The sequence below is a fragment of the Bos indicus x Bos taurus genome, chromosome 9, assembly GCF_003369695.1.
Source record: "Bos indicus x Bos taurus breed Angus x Brahman F1 hybrid chromosome 9, Bos_hybrid_MaternalHap_v2.0, whole genome shotgun sequence".
Classification (NCBI taxonomy): Eukaryota; Metazoa; Chordata; class Mammalia; order Artiodactyla; family Bovidae; genus Bos; species Bos indicus x Bos taurus.
The window spans coordinates 70,395,954-70,412,151 of record NC_040084.1 but is presented as its reverse complement, the minus strand read 5'-3'; the positions used below and the strand labels follow the sequence as shown (position 1 = coordinate 70,412,151).

General features: G+C 38.8%; 1 protein-coding gene and 1 non-coding gene across 3 annotated transcripts in view; one reads left to right on the top strand and one right to left on the bottom strand.

Moving 5' to 3' along the window:
* The window catches only part of MOXD1 (monooxygenase DBH like 1), a 97,458-nt gene that overhangs the window by 8,048 nt on the left and 73,212 nt on the right, over nt 1–16,198 (top strand). The window lies entirely within an intron of this gene.
* LOC113898939 lies at nt 4,421–4,524 on the bottom strand. The gene has a single exon (XR_003512795.1). It is a non-coding gene; the product is annotated as a U6 spliceosomal RNA (small nuclear RNA).

The following is a 16,198-nucleotide window of genomic DNA, read 5'->3' as shown; positions in this document are numbered from 1 at the left end:
TATTTTAAAGTTTCTTAATTGATTCTGTGCAGTCAAGTTCAGGAACTACTGACCTTATGTGGTCAGGCTCTTTGATCAGAATCAGGTAACTCCCATGTCCACCTACAGAAGCTTGGAAGATTCCAGACTCTGGGCATGGAGATGCATAGCAAGATTCCCAACAAAGCAATTCAGAGTGACTGATGTTTGAAGCAAGGGTTAGCATGCGCTTGGATAGAGATTATTTTGAAAAGTCGAAAAGTCAAGTGGGTTTTTCTAGAATTGAAACACTTCTGAGATATTTAACAAATGTGTTGATAATTTAAAGTATTTTCTCAAAGTTACATGCTGAAATGAGAACAGCAATGGAAGAACTGTGGGTAGCAGTGTATTTTGAAATACTCTGAGCCAGAAATCTCCCTCCTCCTCGTACCTCCCTGCCATTCCTACACATCTTTTGTCAGTTGGTTCTAGCTGCTATATTTCTAAGCAACAGAAATATCTGCCCACACAAAGCCTAAAATTGGTAAGTTATATATGGTCACAGGGCATCAAAGGAATATTAATAAATGAAAGTCTAAGGTTAGTCTCAGCCTGCATGTAAGCCAAGAGATGTGTTCTGCTCTCAAATCTTTTATTAGAATGAACAGTAACAAAATGACTCCCTTTGTATTTGGAAAAATTCTGAAGTGTATTTCTAGTTAGTGTAAAGTGTAAATAGATACTCTTTCCTTTCCCACTTTCATTTCCCAAGATTACTAATAAGCAGTGAAATGCCCTAAAGCTATAGTTGCAGCAGGGAGAAGGAGGAAAAGGAGTTTGCGTAGTAGATAATTAGTGTTTAATTAGGGCGTGGATGGAACATCTACAAGCTGATGAGTGTCTCATTTCCTGAGGGAACAGGAAAGAGTCCATTTGCATGCTGGGTCCTCAAGAAATACCTGCTGAATAACTACTGAGCAGTTAAGAGCAGGAAGTCCTGCTATGAGTCCCAACACTGCTTGCTGCTTATTCCTTATGTGGCCCTAGGCCAACTCTTTAACCTTGCTCAAGTGACAGTTCCCTTTATGAAGAAGGAAATTATATCTACCCATGGCATTTTTTTGTGAGGACTCAATGAAATAGGCACTTAAAGCTCTTAGTAGAGTATGTGGTACACTGAAAGTACTCAGTCAATACAAGGGACTGTTAGCATGAGTCAATCACTTAGTGAAATATCAGAGTTGTCAGATGATTGTGTGCATGAGTGTATGGTCAGTCACTCAGTCCTGTCTGACTCGTTGCAACACCATGGACTGTAGCCCACCAGACTCTTCTGTCCGTGGGATTTCTCAGGCAAGAATACTGGAGTGGGTTGCCATTTCCTGCTCCAGGGGATCTTCCCAACCCAGGGATCGAACCTATGTCTCCTGCATTGATATGTGAATTCTTTACCACTGTGCCACCTGGGAAGCCCTTATCAGATGATTACATGGAGACAAATGTCCCAGATTTTCAACTTGGAGAAAAAATATTTACTAAGGGAAGACTTAGGGGAGGTTGAGAGTCATTTGTGAAAACTCGAGGACAAACTTTAAGCAACAAATTTGTGAATGCTTTGCCTGAAGCAATTGGTTTGTGACTAGAGGTCAACATGCTCTCAATAAACACAGATTATACTGACAAGACTACATTTTCCTTGGCATTTGATTTGCTGGACTTGTAGTTCGGCTAATAAATGAATGTTGTGTCTAAACGATACTAAGGTAGTTGGCAGGTTTCCTATGATGTCACTGTAGAAGATGGACTAATAAAGTTGAATTCGTTATTGTAAATATTTAAACATCCATACCCAAAATATGTTGATAACAGGCTGCCTATATTAGGCTACAGAATAAGGACTCAAAAGATAGTGATATATTAAAATAAAGAAAGAAAACTAAAAATTAAAAATTCAGTGAGAATACAAATAAACACTCTAATGTTTAATTCTGTATGTACAAAGTGTGTAAAGTTGGTCTTAATTGGAATTCATATTAGGTAGTCGTTCATCCTAAGCTCAAAAGATATGCCTGTTGAATACATGAATGCAATGCAATGCTGCTGCTGCTAAGTCGCTTCAGTCGTGTCCGACTCTGTGCGACCCCATAGACAGCAGCCCACCAGGCTCCCCAGTCCCTGGGATTCTCCAGGCAAGAACACTGGAGTGGGCTGCCCTTTCCTTCTCCAGTGCATGAAAGTGAAAAGTGAAAGTGAAGCTGCTCAGTCGTGCTGACTCTTAGCGACCCCATGGACTGCAGCCTACTGGGCTCCTCCGTCCATGGGACTTTCCAGGAAAGAGTACTGGAGTGGGGTGCCATTACCTTTTCCACATGAATGCAATATTAGCCTTTAAATACTACATTGACATCAAGGGAAGTAATATTGACATTGTACTCTATTCTAGGCTAATCATTCCAGAAGACACCTTCTAGAATAACTTTTTAAAAGATGTATGGGTAACCTGGATTATTCTAAAGGCGAATTACAATGATAATTGAAATCTCTGGAAACTGGGCTACCGAGGCAATGGGAAGCATCTGGCAATATTTGGAGAAAGAACAGTTGGAAAAGACATAATCTTTGCCTTGAAATAGTGAACAGCCTTCCTCAAGAAAGATGGATTAGATGTTACCTATTAGGCTTCAGAGGAAGAAAAAAGACCCAATTAGTATACTTTAAAGATAGAAGCTTTCAGGTTAGTATAAGAAATACATTTCTACCATCAGAGTTATTAAAATGAGTTGAAGTATTTCCCTGGCTGTCCAATGGTTAAGACTCCACACTTCCAATGCAGGGAGCATGGATTCAATTCCTGGTAGGGGAACTAAGATCCCTCATGGAGCAGCATGGTGTGGCCAAAAAATAAACTTGTTAAGTGCATGAGCTTTGTCACTGGAGATACTGAAATATTGTGATCCTTTCCTAAAAACATTTTTTAAGAAATCTTCCTTTGGTGGGAACTATGATTAGGTGTCATATCTTTTTGCCTTTTAATACTGTTCATGGAGTTGATGAAGAATTGATACTTTTGAACTGTGTGCTGGAGAAGACTCTTGAGATTCCCTTGGACAACAAGGAGATCAAACCAGTCAATCCTAAAGGAAATCAACCCTGAATATTCGTTGGAAGGACTGATGCTGAAGCTGAAACTCTAATACCTTGGCCACCTGATTCATTGGAAAAGACCCTGATGCTGGCAAAGATCGAAGGCAAGAGAATAGGGCAGTAGAGGATGAGATGGTTAGATAGCATCACCAACTCAGTGGACATGAATGTGAGCAAACTCAGGGAGATGGTGAAGGACAGGGAAGCCTGGCATGCTGCAATCCATGGGGTCCCAGAGTCGGACATGACTTAGCAACCGAACAACAGCACAACATGGGTTAGGTATACTTCAGGCTGTCTTCCAACTTGAGTGTGATGCTGGAAATAACTTTACTCCACAATCATACTTTTAGATTATTCAAGAAATTACTAGAAGAGAAAACATTATCAACTATGAAACTATGTGTGTGATTTTTGCCACTTTATTTTTTTAATTGAAGGATAATTGTTTACAGAATTTTGTGGTTTTCTGTCACACATTATCAAGAATCAGCCACAGGTACACCCATGTCCCCTCCCTCCTGAACCTCCCTCCCACCCCCCTCCCCATCCCATCCTTCTAGATTGTCACAGAGTCCTTGTTTGAATTCCCTGAGTCATACAGCAAATTTCCATTGGCTATCTATTTTACATATGGTAATATAATTTGCATGTTACTCTCTCTACACTTCTCACCCTCTCCCCTCCCACTCCGTGTCCATAGGTCTGTTCTCTGTCTGTTTCTTCATTGCTGCCCTGAAAATAAATTCATCAGTACCATCTTTCTAGATTCCATATATATGTGTCAGTATATGATATTTATATTTCTCTTTCTGACCTACTTCACTTTGTATAATAGACTCTAGGTTCGTCCAGCTCATTAGAACTGACTCAAAATATGTTCCTTTTCATGGCTGAGTAGTATTCCATTATATATGTACCACAGCTTCTTTATCCATTCATCTGTTGATGGATATCTAGGTTGCTTCTGTCTTCTAACTATTGTAAATAGTGCTGCAACGAACATTGGGGTACATGTGTCTTTTTCAGTTTTGGTCTCCTTAGGGTATATGCCTAGGAATGGGATTGCTGGGTCATATGGTGGTTTTATTCCTTGTTTTTAAGGAATCTCCATACCTTCTAGCATAGTGGCTGTATCAATTTACATTCCCACCAGCAATGCAAGAAGGTTCCCTTTTCTCCACACCCTCTCCAGCATTTATTGTTTGTAGACTTTTTAATGATGGCCATTCTGACTGGTGTGAGGTGGTATCCCATTGTAGTTTTGATTTGCATTTCTCTAATAATGAGCAACGTTGAGCATCTTTTTATGTGTAAAAATATGGAACACTTCATGAATTTGCGTGTCATCCTTGTGCAGGGGCCGTGCTAATCTTTGTATCATTCCAATTTTAGTGTATGTGCTGCTGAAGTGAGCACATCTATGTTGTTTTTTAACCTGCCTCAAGAAGTTTTGTTTCTGTGGATAGGTGTGCAGTGAATCTTTACAATTATTGTGAGAGTATTTCATTTCTTTCCCTACTATATTTCAGTATATTTGAATTATATTAGTGAATATATGTTAATCCTATATAGTGAATATATATTCGTTCTGAAACCTAAAAAATGAAGAAAAAGAAGAAAGAGAATGTTTTATGACTTGTAAATACTCAGAAGAATTTGGGGGGCTTTAGGAGCCTTTATATTCAAGGCTGACTATAGAGTCAGTGAGTTTCTGAAACTTGGTTGATGCATTATTTTGATCTAAGAACAGTCTAGATATACTCTGCCTCTAGACTTTCTCACCTGGATGTCTAGATAGCATCTCAGAGCTGCTTCTTCCCTGGCCTTTCCCATCTCAGTAAATGGCACCTCCTGGTAGCTTCTGTCAAAAATTAGGGGTCATCCTTTTTTCTTCTCCTTCCTTCATCCCACATATAAAACCTGTCTTCAGGTCTATTGGTGCTTCCTCCAAACTAAATCTAAAACCTGCCTACCTCCCTTCAGTTTTATCACCACCACTCAAGCTTGAACCCATGGGATCACTGCTTGATTCCTGTCTTCTGACCATGGCTCTTCTTTCTTCTCTTCATTTTTACACGGCAGCCTCAGTAACACACATACACACACTCTCTCTCTCACACACACACATATGCACACATAGGCACATATATACATATTTGCACATCAATCAAAATATGGCACTTGCTGCTAAAGGCTCAAATGACTGTATAAGCTTAGTATTAAATTTGAGCTCCCTATATTGATTTGTAAAGCATCGTAACCTTTGGGGCATCAGCTGATCCCTGCTGACTTCATTTTTCTGTTTTGGGCACTAGAGTTCAGTCATACTGGCATTTATTTGCTCCACCAAACTGGACAAACCTTGCCCCTGCCTCTTCCCTTCTTTCCAACAGCTGCTATCTCTTCCTGGACCTACTTCCTCCACACTTTTCGTTGGCTGGCTCCTAAATGTAGTTTATTTCTCAAAATAAGTCTCATTGTCTCAGTGGTGACTTTTCTGATGCCTCAACTCCAGGCTTTCCAATCCATCTCTAGAATCTCTGTTTTATTTTCCTATAAGCACTTATTGTCAAAATATTTTTGGTTATATTATTATTTAAGCTCAAAAATTGTTTATTCTGCAACTACACTATCAGTTTGATGATGATAGGGACTTTGTCCTGTAGTCTATACTGTACAGTCATGTGCTCTCAGCCCTACCACAGGGACTGAAGAGTAGCCACCATGCAATAAAATATGTGTTGGAAAAAAGGAGAAGGAAGGAAGGGAGGGAGGGAGGAGGAAAGACAGGAAAGAAGGAGCGTTCTTTTCAAAATTTATTCCTTGCATCAACTAGTCATTGGAGAAGGAAATGGCAACTCACTCCAGTATTCTTGTCTAGAAAATCCCATGGACAGAGGAGCCTGGTCAGCTACAGTCCAGGGGGCCGCAAAGAGTCTGACACAACTGTGCGAGTTGACAAACTGGTCATAGAGAGTTAAGAGAAGCCATCTAAAAATTTTTTAAGTTAATATGATGAAATAGGTTGAAAGTAAAAATATGTCAGTGGTAAAATCTGTAATTCTTTTTTTCGTTGAAGTCTATTCTTAGAGATCAAGTCAAAGTTTTAATTTTACACTTTATCTGATAATTCTATAATGATAGCAAAGTATTAAGTTTCTCTCCATGAAAACTAAAATGAGGTGATTGGCTGTGGGAGAAAAATCAGGATGTGTATTTTCAGAAGGTAGCACTTAAAGAACAACCAAATTGCTCCGGTGGCCCCTCCCTGGAAAGCAAGCTTACAGGGCTCCTGTTTTGATATTCTGGCAGCTACTTAACAGATCACTTCTTAGAACTAGAGTCTCAGTTTTATCTGAAGTGGTTCCTAGAAGGCAGTCCCCTTCTGTTTTGACATTCCTCTCAAATTTTCAAGATTAGCAAAGAAATAACTTATTAAAATCAGCTTATACTGAAATCTGAAGATTATATTTATATAGTTTGTTTATAGGGTTTTATGGTTTTTTAGGATCAAAGATTCCCTTGAACACAAAATATCTATTATACTATCAGTATTATTAAAGCACCATAACGCTTATTACAGAAATGGATATTACAAACAGAAATGTTTGAAGTAACAAGGCTTTTGTGATTTAGAAAAAGAAGAAAAACTATAAGCACCTGTTGAAGAAAATGATGACAGATGGTCACATTTTTCTCAAGGTTTCCCGTGCAGCTGTGCTTACATTCAGTTCCCCAGGCCGAACTGGGGTTTATTCATATCTTTTATTACACCCGTAAGAATTTTCACTTCATCCTGTTTAACACAGCTACAGTCAAAGCTCTATGCTGTTAAAGAGATTTTATTCAAGAGAGAAAGACTGACAATGAGTGAGGACCAATTTCACATCTGTGTAATCATGTTTTTTAATAAGAGTTTGTAGCCATCCTGTGGATTATCAAGGCTAGCGTTTTGGGTATGTTATCTTAGTTTGTAGGTGGCAGTCATTACTCTGGCTGTCATGCAAAATGATAATGCCAACTTCTGCTGATGTTGGCTTCACTTTACTATTGCCACATAGCATTTTGAAATCTCAGTAATATGCTTCATTTATTTCAGAGCATAACCTGTGCATAAGGAAAAATATCCCATGAGAGTATGTTTCAGGAGTAATATTTTTATGATACAACTGCAGATGTATTTTATTGACAAAGTCTAATTATCAAAGCAGATTTTCAAGGGTAAAGCTAATATTTTATGTTTAAAAAGTATAAACAAGGTTAATATATGATTCATATAATAATCTTTGATAAAAAAATAAAGCCTCAATGATAATTCATATTGAAACTTATCTTTATGCAGATATTTGAGTTCAAATATGACTGAAATCCACATAAAATCATTTATCTAGGAAAATATTACTTTCACATTTCACTTTACAGAACATTAGAAATGAATAAGTAGAAAGAAGAATGACTTTTGCATAACAGCTTTTATATATTACATAATTAAAACATTACATATTTTTATTCTTAAATGCTTAAAAAATCTCTATAGAATCATGATTCTCTGAATCGTCTTCAACCCTCCTGCTCTCATAAAGTCAATTTTTAGTGATTAACCAGAGCATACCTTTATTTATCAGTATTTTATGTTATATTTATAATTTGTAAATATATTTAATACATATATCATGCAATGAGACTTTTACACTGGCTGTGATTTTTATAATCAGACCGTGATAATAAGAGTGTACTGTGATCAGTATTCCTGCTTTACCTTAAAAGTCCTGGAATATCAAGCACTATAGCAAGATGGCTAAGGAATGGCCTTCACCATGGATGGACAGTGAAGCTACATCTGGCCCCCTTTGCTAAATGGATGAGGAGTGAGAGGGAGGAGAGCCATTTGTTTCTAATCCTAAAAGTGAAAATCAAATAGTAAAAATGATCTGGAAAACTTCCTTAAATATCCTGTAAGTACTATACTATCTGATTTTGTGAAGATAAATTTCTAGGTCATGTTGCTGCTGCTGCTGCTGCTGCTGCTAAGTCGCTTCAGTCGTGTCTGACTGTGCGACCCCATAGACGGCAGCCCACCAGGCTCCCCCGTCCCTGGGATTCTCCAAGCAAGATCACTGGAGTGGGTTGCCATTTCCTTCTCCAATGCATGAAAGGAAAAGTAAAAGTAAAGTCGCTCAGTCTTACCCAACTCTTAGCTACCCTGTGGACTGCAGCCTACCAGGCTCCTTCGTCCATGGGATTTTCCAGGCCAGAGTACTGGAGTGGGGTGCCATTGCCTTCTCCACTAGGTCATGTTATCAGTATTCAAATTCTTATTTGAATGTTATTCTATGTTTTGCTGTCATTCTCCATTTTTTCCCCTAGAAGATGATAGTAACAAAGTAAGTATTCTATTTAATTACCCACTTGAAAACATTTATCCCTTTGTTAAACTGTCAGGAAACCCTTGAACTCACTAAAGTTTTTTTTTTTTTTGGTTTAGCCAATTTGAAGGACCCATTCTCAAGATTGTTCTCTTAGTGACTCGCTTTCTTTTCCTCCTTCCTTCTTCCTTTTTTCCTCTCTTCTCTCCTTCCTCCCAGCTAGAATAATTGAAGGATAAGAAATTTGAGACCCAGGTTTTTTTTTTGCCCTTTTGTCTCCTCTTGATTCATTTAATTGTACCTTTAAGGTTTGCCAGTATGTCATTCTTTTATTGTATAATATTGACATCATTGAGCCTGTGTTTAATTATAGTTCATATATTTTCTTAATATAGGCTGAAGGAAGAAGGTAGGAACTACTAGGGAATATTTTGCTCCTACTAAGTCAAATTATTCCTATACCACAAAGATATGAATATTAGAGGTTCATCAGTTCTTTTAGCTTCAAAATTACCCCCTCATTTAGATTTATCAAAAGGAAAGGCAGGATGTTACTTTCAAAATTGCGCATAATGTATTTAATGACTCCCCAATATGCAAGTCACTCCATTAGACACTGAGGACATAAATTAACATTAGAAAATATTCTAAAATAGGGTTTCTCTTTCTCAAATCTGTTTTTTTTTAAATTTCTTTAAAATAGGTAGGGAATACCCCCTAGTGTAAAAGGATTTCAATGAACTGTTGTATGCATAAACTCTTTTTCTAAATGTCGATGTCAGTTTGATAAGATTCATGTCTGTTTAAGGGCTAAAAGGTCACAACAGCCTTCCCAGATGTGTCTGCATCACAGATCATGCAGACCCAAACTCATTCTAGCATATGGTTAAATACATTCCACACCAGGTCTTAAACATATGTAAATATTATTAAGAACAAGTGGGAAAATAATCTATTGCTCCCCTCTTTTTGTTTCATTCACAATATAAACAACTTTTTTAAGGTGTAAATTTATAACTGGATTAGCAAGATTAAGTGTCTATTTCTAGGCAATTACCACTGGTTAGAGATACCAAGAGAATATTTCATGCAAAGATGGGGACAATAAAGGACAGAAACAGTATAGACCTAACAGAAGCAGAAGATATCCAGAAGAGGTGGCAAGAATACACAGAAGAATTATACAAAAGAGATTCTAATGACACAGATAACCACGATGGTGTGATCACTCACCTAGAGCCAGACATCCTGGAGTGTGAAATCAAGTGAGCCTTAGGAAGCATCACTACAAAAAAATCTAGTGGAAGTGATAGAATTCCAGCTGAGCTATTTCAAATCCTAAAAGATGATGTTGTCAAAGTGCTGTAATCAATATGCCAGCAAATTTGGAAAACTCAACAGTCACCACAGGATTAAAAAAGGTCAGTTTTCATTCCAATCCCAAAGAAAGGCAATGCCAAAAAATGTTCAAACTACTGCACAACTGCACTCATTTCACATGCTAGCAAAGTAATGCTCAAAATTCTTCAGGCTAAGTTTCAATAGTATGTGAACTGAGAACTTCCAGATGTTCAAGCTGGATTTTGAAAAGACAAAGGAACCAGAGATCAAATTGCCAACATCCACTGTATCATAGAAACAGCAAGAGAATTCCAGAAAAATACCTAGTGCTTCATTGACTAAGATAAAGCCTTTGACTGTGTGGATCACAACAAACTGGAAAATTCTTCAAGAGATGGGAATACTAGACCACCTTACCTGACTCCTGAGAAACCTGTATGCAGGCCAAGAAGCAACAGTTAGAACCAGACCTGGAACTATGGGCTGGTTCAAAATTGGGTAAGGAGTACATCAAGGCTGTATATTGTCACCGTGCTCATTTAACTTACATGCAGAGCACATCATGCAAAATGGCAGGCTGGATGAAGCACAAGCTGGAATCAAGATTGCCAGGATAAATATCAATAACCTCATATATGCAGATGACACCACCCTTATGGCAGAAAGCAAAGAGGAACTAAAGAGCCTCAATGAGAGTGGAAGAGGAGAGTGAAAAACTGGTTTAAACTCAACATTCACAAAATGAAGACCATGGCATCTGGTCCCATCACTTCATGGCAAATAGATGGGAAAACAGTGGAAACAGTGTCAGACTTTATTTTCTTGGGCTCCAAAATCACTGCAGATGGTGACTGTGGCCATGAAATTAAAAAACGCTTACTCCTTGAAAGAAAAGCTATGACAAATGTAGACAGCATATTAAGCAGAGATGTTACTTTGCCAACAAAGTTCCATATAGGCAAAGCAATGATTTTTCCAGTAGTCATGTATGGATGTGAGAGTTGGACCATAAAGAAGGCTGAGTGCCAAAGAATTGATGCTTTTGAACTATGGTGTTGGAGAAGACTGTTGAGAGTCCCTTGGACTCCAAGGAGATCCAACTAGTCAATCCTAAAGGAAATTAGTCCTGAATATTCACTGGAAGGACCGATGCTGAAACTGAAGCTCCAATACTTTGGCCACCTAATGCAAAGAGCCTACTCGTTAGAAAAGACCCTGATACTGGGAAAGATTTGAAGACAGGAGGAGAAGGGGACAACAGAGGATGAGATGGTTGGATGGCATCACCAACTCAATGGAATGAGTTTTAGCAAGCTCCAGGAATTGGTGAAGGACAAGGAAGTCTGGCGTCCTGCAGTCCATGGGGTTGCAAAGAGTCAGACATGACTGGGTAACTGAACAACAGCAACCACAGTGGTTGAGAAGATAATGCTGTGCCTAGAATATATTGCATGCTACACAGGATTGGAAATAGAGGAATAAGAATTTGGAGAGGGAATGATCACTTCCAGTTGGAATGATTAGAGAAAACTTTGTAGAAGAATCATGAGTCTTGGAGAAAGGAAGCTTTTCAATGCAGTTGTTTCAATGGGTGGAGGTAGTGGTGAATATGTCAGTGAGGTGAAGACAGTAGGGGAGATAGAGAGGAAGAATATGAACAAAAGCAAAAGGTTGGGCAAAGGCAGAAAATTGTGTGTGTGTGTGCTCAGTCACTCAGTCTTGTCTGACTCTTTGTGACCCTATGGACAGTAGCTTGCCAGGTTCCTCTATCCATGGGATTTTCCAGGAGGATGCTAGAGTGGGTTGCCATTTCCTACTCCAGGTGATCTTCCTGACCCAGGGATCTAATCCAGGACTCCTGCATTGGCAGGCAGATTCTTCACTGCTGCGCCACCGAGATTTGAAGGGAATAATAAATAGATAATAGAAATTATGTGGTGAGATTAATGATAGACACCCTGGAAAACCAGGCTAAACTTTAGAGAAATTTGAATCTAAATTATAGAACTTAGTACTCTATACTGTTAAATAAAATGTAATGGCATGTTGAGAGTGGTTTTCAAGGAAGAGCTTGACAGAAATATGGAGTAATAGAATTTGAACTTAGAAACTGAATGGAGCAGAGGTAAAGGTGGGTTATTTTTGAAAATGAGGAATCGATAGGACCAGGGATTATCTGTGGAGTTTTGAGTAATAAAGGAAGAAGTTAATAATACTGATTTTTGAATTTTTATTTTGAATTCACCTTATAGGTAAAAGGCCAATACAATTTTAATCTTACATTTGAAATGAAAGTAAAGAATTCCAAATAATGGTATCCAGTGGACTTTTGGATATATGGTACTAAATAAGGGTGATGATTAGAAACTCTTGGAGAAGATGAGATTACCAAAGGATGAAATATGAAAACACAGTAGTGTAATGTCAAGGACAGAACTTTGATGACTTAGTTCAGGAATGGGAATAATAGAGACAAACTGTCAGAGGTGGACAACCAACGATGGACCCTTCTGAAAGTGAGGAGGTGGACATCCTTGCCTTATCCCAGGACTTTCTTGTTCCCATACTTAGTGGGGAAGAATTCAGCCTTTCATCATTGAATGCGATGTTATTAAGTTTGTATGCTTGCATGTTAAATCAATTCAGTCTTGTCTGACTCTTTGCGACCTTGTGAACTGTAGCCCTCAGGGCTCCACTGTCCATGAGATTCTCCAGGAAGGAGTACTGAAGTGGGTTGCCCTGCTCTCCTCCAGGGGATCTTTCTGACCCAAGGATCGAACCCACCTCTCTCATGTCTCCTGCTGGTAGGCGGGTTCTTTACCACTAGCGTGACCTGGGATGCCCTGAGGTTTTGTAGACTCTTCCTTCATAGCTTAGCTATTAAAGAATCCACCTGCAATGCAGGAGACCCCGGTTCAATTCCTGCATCAGGAAGATCTGCCAGAGAAGGGATAGGCTACCCACACCAGTATTCTTGGGCTTCCCTGGTGACTCAGCTGGTAAAGACTCCACCTGCAATATGGGAGACCTGGGTTCAATCCCTGGGTTGTGACGATCCCCAGAAGAAGGGAAAGGCTACCCACTCCAGAATCTGGCCTGGAGAATTCCATGGACGGTATAGTCCATTGGGTCGAAAAGTGTCAGACACGACTGAGTGACTTTTACTTTTACTTATAAGGTTGAGGAAATACCTTCTATTGCTAGTTTACTGAGAGATTTTACCATGGATAAATGTTTCAAATAGGTTTATGTATTTATTGAGATCATTGCATGGTTTTTCTTTTTTTAGACTTTGATATATTGAGTTGCATTGATATTTTCTAATATTGAACCAACTCTGAATGACCATAATACAGTATCCTTTTTAAAAAAATATCACTATGTTCTACTTGCTGTTACATATTTTTAAGAAAACTTGCACTTTGGCCTATGAGAGGTCATGATCTTTGTTTTTTTATAATGTCTTTGATTTTGGTATTAGGGTAAGTGAAGTGAAATGAAGTCACTCAGTCATGTCCGAATCTTTGCAACCCCAGGGACTGTAGCCTACTACACTCCCCATCCGTGGGATTTTCCAGGCGAGAGTACTGGAGTGGGTTGCCATTTCCTTCTCCAGAGGATCTGCCTGACCCAGGGATCGAATCCAGGTCTCCCTCACTGTAGGCAGACTCTTTACTGTCTGAGCCACCAAAAAGTGAGTTAGGAAGTATTACCTCCTCTTTCTTCTGGAAGAGTCTGTGAAAGATTGATATTACCACTTCCTAAAATATTTGGAGAAATTCCCAGTAAAATACATTTTGGCTTAGAATTTTCCTTGTAGGAAAGTTTTTACCCCTAGGTTAGACTATAGGCCATTGAGTGTCTTTTTTTTTTTTTAACATTTTAATATATTTATTTTTAGTTGAAGGATGATTGCTTTAAAATATTCTATTGGTTTCTGCCATATATCAACACAAATTATCCTCCCTCTTGAATCTCCCTCCCACTTTGCACCCTATCCCACCCCTCTGCTGCTGCTAAGTTGCATCAGTTGTGTCCAACTCTGTGCGACCCCACAGACGGCAGCCCAACAGGCTCCTCTGTCCCTGGGATTCTCCAGGCAAGAATACTGGAGTGGGTTGCCATTTCCTTCTCCAAGCATGAAAGTGAAAAGTGAAAGTGAAGTCGCTCCGTCGTGTCCACCCCTCTAGGTTGTAACAGAGACTTGGTTTGAGCTCCCTGAGTCATACAGAAAATTTTCACTGGCTATTGGTTTTACGTAAGGCAGTACATATGTTTCCATGCTGCTCTCTTCATCGTCCCACCCTGTCCTTCCCCACAAGTCTGTTCTTTATGTCTTCATTGCTGCCCTTGCAAACAGGTTCATCAGTACTATCTTTCTAGATTCTATATATATGCATTAGTATATGATACTTGTTTTTCTCTTTCTGGCTTACTTCACTCTGTATAATAAGCTCTAGGTTCATCCACCTCATTAGAACTGACTCAAATGTATTTCTTTTTATGGCTGAGTAATGTTCCATTCTCTGTATGTACCACAGCTTCTTTATCCATTCATCTATCAGTGGACATCTAGGTTGCTTCCATGTCCTAGGTATTGTAAATAGTGCTGCAGTAAACCTTGGGGTACACGCGCCTTTTTCAGTTATTGTTTTCTCAGGGTATATGCTGAGTAGTGGGGTTCTTGGAACATATGGTAGTCTTTTCCTAGTTTTTAAAGAATCTCCATATTGTCCTCCATAGTGGTTATATCAATGTACATTCCCCCCAATAGGGCAAAAGCAGTCCCTTTTCTCCACCCTCTCCAGCATTTATTGCTTGTAGATTTTGGATGGTGGCCGTTCTGACTGTGTGAGGTGATACCTCATTGTAGTTTTCATTTGCATTTCTCTAATAATGAGAAACGCTGAGCATCTTTTCATGTGTTAATTAGCCATCGTCTTTGGTGAAATATCTGTTTAGGTCTTCTGCCCACTTTCTGATTGTGTCGTTTGTTTTCCTGGTATTGAGTTGCATGAGCTGTTTGTATATTTTGGAAATTAATCCTTTGTCAGTTGTTTCGTTTGCTATGATTTCCTCCCATTCTGAGGGTTGTCTTTTCACCTTGTGCAGTTTCCTTTGCTGCACAAAAGCGTCTGAGTTTAATGAGTTCCCATTTGTTTATTTTTGTTTTTATTTCCATTATTCTAGGAGGTGGGTCATAGAAGATCTTGCTGTGATTTATATCATAGGGTGTTCTGCCTATGTTTTCCTCTAAGAGTTTTATAGTTTCTGGTCATTAAGAGTATCTTTTATTAAATACATTTTTCTGGTTTGTGTTCTTCAAGTACTTTGTCTGTTTCTCACCTAAATTGTTCAAGCTTTTCCTATCAAAGTGTATATAAAATTATTAACCCTTTGATGTCTGTAGGATCTATTGTAATATTTCTCTTTCATGTCAGTTACTTTTTGCTTTCTGTTTGTTCCATCTCTTGTTTTTTATTTCTCTTTTCCTGCTTTGAGATTGATTTTTATGATGCCATTAAGTGATATAATATTTAGAATAGACAGAGGCAAGATGTAGCTCACATGTATATCATAACTGAAATTCTCTCAGTGAGGGAAAAGTCTGCTCAAAAGCTGAGGGTGGGAAAATGTTGGCATCTTATATAGAGAGGGTTTAGAATATTTGTTCTTGGAGATCTCCCAGGAATAGTAAGAGATTAGCTTGTGGGTTTTTAAGTAAGTAAACATGTACTGATAACACTATTTGGGTAATTAAGGTGTACTCTGATCAAATCTGAAGATATGTCTCCAAACAGACCCGAAAAATTGAAAAATGAGGAAAAAAAATTGTAATGGAATTACAGTGGTGATTAGGCTATTTCACATTTCAACCTTATATAAAGAAAGCTGAGTACCGAAGAATTGATGCTTTTGAACTGTGGTGCTGGAGAAGACTCTTGAGAGTCCCTTGGACTACAAGGAAATCCAACCAGTCAATCCTAAAGGAAATCAGTCCTGAATATTCATTGGAAGAACTGATTCTGAAGCTGAAACTCCAATACTTTGGCCACCTGACATGAAGAACCGACTCACTGGAAAAGACCCTGATGCTGGGAAAGATTGAAGGCAGAACGAGAAGGGGACACCAGAGGATGAGATGGCTGGTTGGCATCACCGACGCGATGGACATGAATTTGAGTAGGCTCTGGGAGTTGGTGATGGACAGGGAAGCCTGGCGTGCTGCATGCAGTCCATGGGGTTGCAGAGAGTCAGACATGACTGAATGACTGAACTGACTGAACTGTACGTTTCAACCTTAGTTTTATTCAAACCCACTTATGTTTTCCCTTAGTGAGGTTGAAGATACCAACTTCTTTTGGACAAACACACTTTTCCAG